The 10,333-nt window shown below is 37.4% G+C and overlaps 1 pseudogene; it reads left to right on the top strand.

Moving 5' to 3' along the window:
• Positions 1–750: 750 nt before the first annotated feature.
• Positions 751–10,034, top strand: LOC109062044 (annotated as a pseudogene).
• The last annotated feature ends 299 nt before the right edge of the window (positions 10,035–10,333 follow it).

A 10,333-nucleotide genomic window follows, 5' to 3' on the forward strand; every position in this document is an offset into this window, starting at 1 on the left:
CTCAAAACTCACTTGAATCATCATTGGCAAATTATTTAAATATAAAAAAATTACTTACAGGCTGAGAGTCAGAAGCGCCAGACTGTCCTTGCAGTCAAAGTATTTTAGGTCAAACAAAGTAGTTTTGCTTTCACAACGAAACACACAGCTTCTCCACAACATGGCGGTGGCAGCAACAGGGAGAATAAAAGTCACGCCTTCTTTCTTTGCATGAACATTTGGGCGGTGTTATGCAAATTATGCATTTGAATGAGCTGTTTTAGGTAGGCGTGGTTGACTCTTTACTTTTATAAAGAATATCTCTTTGGATTTGAGACTTTAGTCTTTGCAACTTTACAGATCTTCTTTATGCACCAAGAGATTGTAACACTCCAAAGAGAAAGAAAAATTTTTAATCACATCATATGACCCCTTTAAAAATGAAATTTGGTGTACCTTATAAAATAAGATAATCCCTTTCCTCATTTGCACCATCCTGCACAAGCAGAATCAGTAACATCAGGAGGAGTATCACAGGCAGAATCAGCAGCATCAAAAGCAGAATCAGCAGCATCAGGAGGAGCATCACAAGCAGAATCAGTAGCATCACATGCAGAATCAGCAGCATCACAAGCAGAATCAGCAGCATCACATGCAGACTTAGCAGCATCACAAGCAGAGTCAGTAACATCAGGAGGAGTATCACAGGCAGAATCAGCAGCATCACAAGCAGAATTGGCAGCATCAGGAGGAACATCACAATCAGAATCAGTAGCACCACAAGCAGAATCATCAGCATCAGGAGGAGCATCACAAGCAGAAAATGGCAGCATCAGGACGAACATCACAATCAGAATCAGTAACACCACAAGCAGAATCATCAGCATTAGGAGGAGCAGCACAGTCAGAATCAGCAGCATCAGGAGGAGCAGCACAGTCAGAATCATCAGAATCAGGAGGAGCATCACAAGCAGAATCATCAGCATTAGGAGGAGCAGCACAGTCAGGATCAGCAGCATCAGGAGGAGCAGGACAGTCAGAATCAGCAGAATCAGGAGGATCATCACAAGCAGAATCAGCAGCAACACATGAAGAATTGGCAGGATCAGGAGGTACATCACAACCAGAATCAGTAGCATCACAAGCAAAATCAACAGCACCAAGAGAAGCATTACAAACAGAATCAGCAGCATCAGAAGCAGAATCACTAGCATCACAAGCAGAATCAGCAGGATCTCAAGCAGAATCAGCAGCATCACATGCAGAATCAGCAACATCAGGAGGATCATTACAAGCACAATCAGTAGCATTACATGCAGAAACAGCAGCATCAGGAGGAACACCACAAGCAGAATCAGCAGCATCACATGCAGACTTAGCAGCATCACAAGCAGAGTCAGCTGTATCACAAGCAGAATCTGCATTATCAAGAGGAGTGTTACAAACAGAATCAGAAGCATCACTGGGAGTATTAGCAGCAGCAGGAAGTGCATCACTGGGAGTATCAGCAGCATCAGCAGGAGCAACTGGATTTAGCCAAGAATTACTGGGAGGATTAGGACTTGCTGCAGGAGCAAAATCTGCTATTTTTGGATCACATAGGCACAGACAATTACAGACGGAAGCAGTAGAGATGGTAAGTTTTATTATACTGGCTTGAGAACTTGCATGCACTTAACACAGGTCATACCTTCAGACTGTTCTGACTTAGCATGCTATATCCTTTCAAACTGATTAGACTTAACTAAAACAAACTACCAAAATAAGTATCACTCTATTAGTTTAGTGTAAAATATTAAATTATAATGTGCTTTATTAATCAAACAATAAAAAAGAAAAGCAAACAACAAAAAAATAAACCATAACAAACTCAAAAAAACCTCAAATAATTAACACAAAAATATAATATAAAAAAAACAACATTTTGCAGCAAATAGAAAATAGAGTGCAGGGCTTAGAAATCTAGGGGCCTCATTTATAAAGACATACCTAGGATGATCCTCAATGCCATTTTATAAATTATAATTCATCATGAATTTAAGCTCACTGTGAACAAGCGCATCATCTTTGTATCCTTTGGGGTTCTGAAATACTTTTGCTCATCATGGGCAAGAAAATCCAAGCATGCTCTTAGAAAACATTCTCTCTGCAGAATGTTCTGGTTTCTGCCCAACATGTGTATGTGTGTTTATGTGTTCAGGAATTCGTTATCATAATAATCACAAAGCAGCAAAAATGCTGCTATTTTGTGCATATTATAATATTAATGCATATTGTGATTCCCTGTTTTTTTTTTAACCTATTTCCCTGATTTTTTATTTTTACATGTAGCTTGTAACTCACACCATCATCCATGAATCTTCCCAGAGAGACAAATTTCCACAGACAGACAGGTCACGGACCAAGAAGACAGAAAGAGAGCAGCCTCCTCTAATGCCAGGTAAAATAAAAAAATAAAATAATAATAATATAGCTGCAAGCAGCGATGTCTGACCCAAGCCATCAGTGCAAACGCCACCCCAGTGGCTTCAGGAAAACTGCTCAGTGGACACATGCATTTACAGTAACCCTCTGGCAGTCTGGTTTTAAGGGATACGGCAATTAAAGGGTTAATCCAAACCACCAAGACTGTGAAAGACATACACAGAACAATATATAAAACTTTAGTAACACTTTACAAAAAGATTTCAGTTATTAACATTAACTATATTAATTAACATAAACAATAATTATATAGCATATCTTAATATTCAAAACTTAACCATTAAAAAGTTTTATCTGTTAACATTAGTTAATGCACTGTGAACTAACATGAACAAACATTAATAATTCTGTGAAAATATATTGTTTATTGTTTGTTCATGTTAGTTAATGCATTTACTAATGTTAACAAATAAGACCTTATTATAAAGTGTTACCAAAACCTTTATTGATTTACACCGCTTGCGTAATTATTAGGCACATTGATATTCTGATGATTTTTTGAAGGCTGGAAGAGAAAAACTCCTTATATTCAGATGTGCAGAATTATTAGGCAATTTACATTTACAGAAGGAGCCAAAAAAGAGGTTTAACTCTTTACCGTACACATCCCTATGAGAAATATTCAAAACTAATGCAATACAGAAATTGCAAAGGTAAGACATGATTATTGGACAAAAAAAGCTCACTGGGACAGTGGAGTCAGAAATAAAAACAAGTGGAGAAGAAAAGACACGTTAACTGCAAAAGGGCCCCAAATAATAATAATAATTTGAGTTATTAATATTCATCACACTGTACAGTTATCCTCATTTATATTTTAATAAGTTTAAAGCAAAAAATAAAATATAAATAAATAAATAAATATTTGAATAAGCCCATTTCAAATAATTTTGGAAAATTTAATGATGTGGTCTCTTTTTAAACACCTTTTAAACTTTGCACAATAGTACATCAATAGTTTAATCTCATAAACCGATGTTTATCTGGTTGCAAATTACCTTATGTTTACTTTCTCATTCTTTCTCATTTGTTTAGAACCTGCGGCTTCCATACTTTGACCCTTATTTTAACCTTTAAATTTTCTTCATGTTTAATGAAAATTAATGTATTTATTTTTTACTAATTTATTTATTTATTTTATTTATTTATTTATTTATTTATTTTTATTATTATTTCAATTTAATTTTTTTGATAATTGCAGATGCCATAACTACAGCTGAAAATGACTGTCTTTAATGAATGTGCTACTCCTGAAGACGTAAGGGTGTAAGATTAACAGTGTTGTGCAAGTTACTTCCAAACTGTAATACATTATAGATTACTTGTTACTGTCATTTAAAAGTAATTCCTTACCTTACAATATTACTGTCTCAGAATTGTAATGCGTTACATGACTCCTTTATTACTTTTGAGTTACTTTTACCAAGATAACTACAGAAGTAGAATATAACATTCTGAAATGAAAAAATGTACTGCAGAGCATTTTACATCCAATAGAGGGCATATTGATGTAGCATAATGACTGTGGGCTATCCAGGCTACTAACAATATAGCTTATAATTTGCAAAGTGAAGACTCAAGACAATTTAAGAAAGGATGACAGCCAGAATCACAAAAGATCCACGTCTGTTAAAAGTATGGTAGAGGTAAAGTGATCATCTGGCAATATCTGTGAATTGCTTGGGTCTATTCATATTAGACAACACAGGACTATATGTAAACTCTAATGCCATATGCAATTGTAAAATGACAAGATGCGCATACGTCCATCTCACGAATGTACAGTCTTCTGCCATCTTCACCCTGGCCGCTTTTCCACTGGCCAGTGCAAGCCGGAGCTAACAGCGAGCCGGTTCCACCAGCAAGAGAGATGAATAAAAAAAATTGTTAAACAAATATATCAGAAGCTGTCATTTAGACTTTATTTCCAAACTTTGATACCACACGCAGCTGATGGCTGACCACAGGAAATAGAACTTATTTGCTGCATTTTTGATTCGTGAATGTCTTTCGGTGTTGCTGTTTTTATTTTTTATTTTCCTTGAACGATTAAATTTTGGGCTAAAAGTGTGTTGTAACGCAAGTGTTACTGAACATGTACCGAGTAAAATATTACTGAAAATTGATTAGAAATGCCTTACACTACTGCGTTACAGCAAAAAGTAATATGTTACTGTAATGCGTTACTTTTGTAATGCGTTACTCCCAACACTGAAGATTAATGCTGTTTTCTCTTTTACAGATTCATCTGAAAACACAGAGAAGTGTGTAACAGGAAACAGAATCCCTGAGCAAATGACTGAAGACACTACATCTAATGACTCAGTAAAAGTATTCACAGAAAAACATTCAAGAACTGTAGTTATTAGATTTGTTTTATATTTTGTAGCTTATGGTAACATAAAATTAATTCCAAACAACATGACCTGGAAGATACATGTGTAACTTTGGCTTTTCTCGCAATCAATATCAATTTCATGTGAATTTTCAATGTGTTGCAAAATTGTTTCAAAATTCTATTTAACAACAAAAATCTATTCTGTCTATGTAACAGGGAGAACACAAGGAAACCACAGGAGTCAGATCAGATCAACACGTACAACAGGAAAAGATTGGAAGAGAAAAAATAAAGCATTTATTTCACAAACTTCATCTTGAAGGCAAGCGCTGCAATAAACTGATAACTTCAGATGTCCTTCAGATAACTGAACATTCATTACAGTTCCATGAATCTTGTGCTGAGGAGGAGCTGGTTCAGACTTTCCTACAAAAAGTACTCATGATGAACTACAGAGCAAGATACATTCATGTAAATAAGACAAGTCAACAGGATCACACACAAGAAAGATATACTGACTTATCTGAAGATAATGCTGATATATTCAAAGCAGAGTCCTTGTCAAACAAAGGACCAAGGCAGCCTGAGCGAATTCACCCAATGGATGTTCAGATGGCCGTGTTTCATTGTGCTGATGGTTTGCTGAAGCAGATGATGGTGACTAAACTGTCCCAGTGTCAGCACGCTTTGCCTCTGCTTGTTCCTGATCCATTCACTCAACAGATTGAGTTTCCTCTCTGGACATTCAGACAAATCATCAAGAACTGGAAGATGAGAAACATCAACAATGAAATCATCAGTCAAACCCAACTGATCTACAAGACAGAAACTCCAATGGTGTTTTTCTTCAGGTTTGGCTCTGTGTCTTCATCCAAGTCTCAGCTGATGAACAGTCTGATCAATGAGAAACACAACACGTTCTTCCACAGGAACTGCCCAGGCAGCAGCAGAACCAGAGAACTGATGGACGGAGTGGTGGAGATCACCTGGTTCTGCCCCTCTGGGAAAAACACAGATAAATTCAGTGAGTGTGTGGCGTTCTGTAATCTACACGGTGATGCAGGAGACCATGAGAAACAGCTGCAGATCCTCACTGACATGAGCTCAGTCAATGTTGTTCTTCTACCACGACTCGACAGGAATGACAGACATGCAGCAAAGATCCAAAACCTGTACAACAACAGAAAGCCCCTCATTTGTATTTTTACGGAGGATGAATCTACTGTAACAGAGATGATGAAAGGGAAATTCAAAATTGGTTTGAAAAACAGAAGTCAGTCAGATGTATCTGATGAACTCAGAAGAATTATAAATGATTGTGTCTCAGAATCATCCTCCACTTTCAGACTTGAAGATGTGTCCAAACACTCAGACATCAGAGTAGATGAGGATGATGATGATGACTGCAGGAGAGGAAGAGCAGCAGCACAGCAGATGATGAGTTTACTGAAGAAGAAAGATCTGAGAGAAATCAAAGAATCATTTCTGCCTCATCAGGGGAAACTGTGGCATCAGTGGAGTCAGAAGAACAGAGAACTACATCGCCCTCGAGCAGAAGAGAAAGAAATAGACATCAGTAAAAAACAAACAGAAATGATGAATATCCGTCAACAGCAGCATTCATTTAAAATCAGTGACTTCATTAAGTTCCTCACTAAAAAAATGAACTCACAAGCTGAACATGAGAAGATGTTTTTCCTTAAATGGCTCAGAATCCTCTTGGATGAATATACTTCAGCTGACCTTTCTGCTCTACATCACAAGTATGATGAAACATGGTCAACAGTTATACAACTGAAAAAGAAACATTGTAAATCTGAACAACTCAAAGCTGAACAAATAGACCTTGAGAAAATATCAGAGGAGATTCAAGCTGTGACCTTTGGTTTGGAGCACATCATGAGGGAAATCGGTCAGATCTATGAATCATGTTCATTTGTTAATGAGAACAAGAAAGACTTGCAGGTTCACTTCTCTTCTCTCCCGAGTCTCGCAGCAGAGACGATGATCTCTGGATCTCCACTGGAGCTGATGGATGGAGATGCTGCTCATGTTCCAGTGATCTGGATCTCTGCTGTTCTAGATCAACTCATCCAGAAACTGGGAGACCAAAGAGTCTTCGTGCTGTCAGTTTTAGGGCTTCAGAGCTCTGGGAAATCCACCATGCTGAACGCCATGTTTGGACTGCAGTCTGCCGTCAGTGCTGGCAGAACAACCAGAGGAGCTTTCATGCAGCTGATCAGAGTCTCAGACGAGATGAAAACACAGATGAACACTGACTATATTCTGGTTGTTGAAACAGAGGGTCTTCATGCTCGAGAACTGGCTGGAAGGTCAACAAAAGATCATGACAGTGAATTGGCAACATTTGTTGTAGGTCTTGGAAATCTGACACTGATCAACATCTTTGGAGAAAACCCATCTGAGATGCAGGACATTCTTCGGATTGTTGTTCAGGCTTTCATGAGGATGAAGAAGGTCAGACCGAATCCCAGCTGTGTGTTTGTGCACCAGAACATTTCAGAGGTCACAACTGGAGAGAGAAACATGGAGGGAAGGAGACGACTGCAGGAGACACTGGATGAGATGACAAAACTCACTGCTAAAGATGAAGACTCTGACGCAGAATGTTTCAGTGATGTCATTAGATTTGATTTTCAGAATGATGTGAAGTATTTTGCTTCACTCTGGGAGGGAAACCCACCAATGGCTCCACCAAACCCAAACTATTGTGAGAACATTCAAGAATTAAAGAAATCTATTCTTTCTCATGCCACACAATCATATGGAATGATGCTGGCACACTTAAAAGATCACATTAAAGATCTCTGGGAGGACTTACTGAATGAACGATTCGTCTTCAGATTCAGAAATGCTCTGGAGATCTCGGCCTACAGGAAACTGGAGACCGAATACAGCAAGTGGTCCTGGAGTCTTCGCAGAGCCATGATGGAAACCAAGAACAAATTACACAACAAAATAGAAAATGAAGTAATTCATGAGGTTGAGGAAACTGATCTTCAAAGAGAACTGAAGAACACAAGTGAGGAAGTGAATAAATCAATGTCTGAATTTTTTGAGAAAAACAAGGATGACGATATACTGATTCAGTGGAAAACATCATTTGAAATCAAAATCAAAGAGCTTCGGGAAAACATTATCAGAGAAACAAAGAGGAAATTATATGAGATTCTTCAGCAGCAAGACCTGAAGAAAAGGATTGATGCTCTGAGGACACGACATGAAAACATTCTCTATGAAAAGAGCAAAGAACTTGCCTTAAAACTCAAAACCAAAGCACATGATGAAGAAAAACTGAATAAAAAGTTTGATTTGATTTGGAAACAGAGTGTGAAGAAGATCATCAAAGACACTCGTGCAATCAAAGACATTGACATAATGAGAGATTTGAGAGAGATCCTCAGTGCCAGCTATGGAACTCCTGTAGATCACTGGAAGGCGAGACGCGATGTGTTTCTTGTGATGAATTATTATGATTATGTAAAGGTAAAAAGATCCAGTGGAGTTTTCTCAAAAGATAAAGAGAGTCTTGGTTATGCTCTATCAAAAGAGGATGACATCCAAATAAGATCATTAGTTACAGATGTTGTTCAGCAGACAGACACAATCATTCAGTCATTTAATGTTTCAGAGATGGGATACAACATCAGCTACATTCAACAACTCACAGATTATATCAAGAAAAGTGTAACAAAATATGAGGAAGGATCTGTGAAATGTGTGTTCAAGAAACAATTCTTCATTGATTTGGTTTATTCCATCTGTAAGAGAGCAAATGAAATGATAACTGACCAACACAGACTGTTCAGAGATGCCAATGATCCTGTCATATATGCTGAGAAGAAAAGAAAAAATTACTACAGGATTTTCCAGAAATACTGTCATGGAGCTGCATCAGCATCTATTTTTGGTGAGATCATCTGTCAGAAACTTAAAGAGCCCATTGAGCAGAGTGTCTACAAGAAAACTGCCAGAGATCTGACAGATGAAATGAGAATAAACTGTGAATCACTGAATGGAAACAGATCAAATCTGGAGAAGCATATCCTGAAGACACTGGCAGAAGAGGAGGAATTTGACAAATACATGAACTACATTCACAATCCCAGAGATCTCTTCAAGAGTTTCATCAGAGATGAGGTCAGTCGGTACATCATTGATAAGTTCAGTCTCAGTGTTTTCCCCCGGATGAAGGAGAACGTTGAATTCCTGCAGCAGAAGATCATGAAAGCAGCACACACACATGAATCTACTGAACATGTTCAAGTGAACAGAGGAGATGCTGGTTTGTGGTGGAAGAGTTTTACACAGCAGCTCTCAGATGAGCTGATCTTCTCTGAAAAAGACTTCAGTGGAGTGAAACTTGATTATGTTGATTTCAAACTCCTAGAAGATGTGATACGACAAGAACTTACTGCTTTAATGTCTGAGATCAGCAGTAGATTCAACACAGAGACGTTTCCAGTAAATCTGGACTATAAATTCAGGCCAGATGAGATTGTAATTGATCACTTGTGTCAATGCTGTTGGGTTCAGTGTCCGTTCTGTGGAGCCACCTGCACCAACACCTTAGAAAACCATGATGGAGATCACAGTGTTGGTTTCCACAGAGTAACTGGAATTGCAGGGTTGTCTTACAGAGGATCAAGAGACTTAGCTGTTAAAATCTGCACATCAGCAGTAGCAAACAGAAATCAGTATTTTTATCCCAATAACTCAGATAATATACTCCCCAGCACAGAATACAGAAAAGCAGGAGGAGTTTTTGCAGACTGGAGCATCCCCCCCGACCTTTCTGATCTGCCGTACTGGAAGTGGTTTGTGAGCAGATTCAAAGACAATCTGGAAAACTACTACGATAAAACTTTTGTGTGTTGTGAGATCCCAGACAAATGGAGAAAATATTCAAAAAGGAAGCTACTGAGAGTTTGGATCAATACATCTAATGGAGCCGATACAGAATGATACTGTATGTTGTTGGATTCTCCTCTGACCACAGTCAGAAATGAGTTTCTATTACACATCAGTTATACTCTGAAATCATCAGCAAATACACTGGATACAAGAGGTTTAATGACGACAATCAATCTAAAAGTGTTCAGTTTTATGGAGTTAAAAAAATTACAGATTTGAATTGTGTCCGTTTGAATTAGACATGTAACATTTAAAAATATTTAACTGTTTTTGTTTTTTGGTCATTGCTAGATTTTTATTTTTTGTTTCTGTATTTTTGAGAGGTGAAATGGCCTTAAAATATTCAGATTTTAAGATTTCAAATGAATAAAACATTCAGAATAAGTAAACGTAATCTTTAAAAGCATAATTTAAATCGATTTATAATATTTTTGAATAATTCACTTAAACATTTAATAGAAAAAAAACATTTATTACTTAATATCAAAACAAAACTGACAGAAATAACACGTCTGTCCTCCTGTCTAAAATAAAAATAATAAAAAAAAAAAAATGAAATTACACGTCTGTCCTCTTGTTTTATTGAAGTCCTGGACA

Source organism: Cyprinus carpio, unplaced genomic scaffold (genome assembly GCF_018340385.1).
Source record: "Cyprinus carpio isolate SPL01 unplaced genomic scaffold, ASM1834038v1 S000006494, whole genome shotgun sequence".
Lineage (NCBI taxonomy): Eukaryota > Metazoa > Chordata > Actinopteri > Cypriniformes > Cyprinidae > Cyprinus > Cyprinus carpio.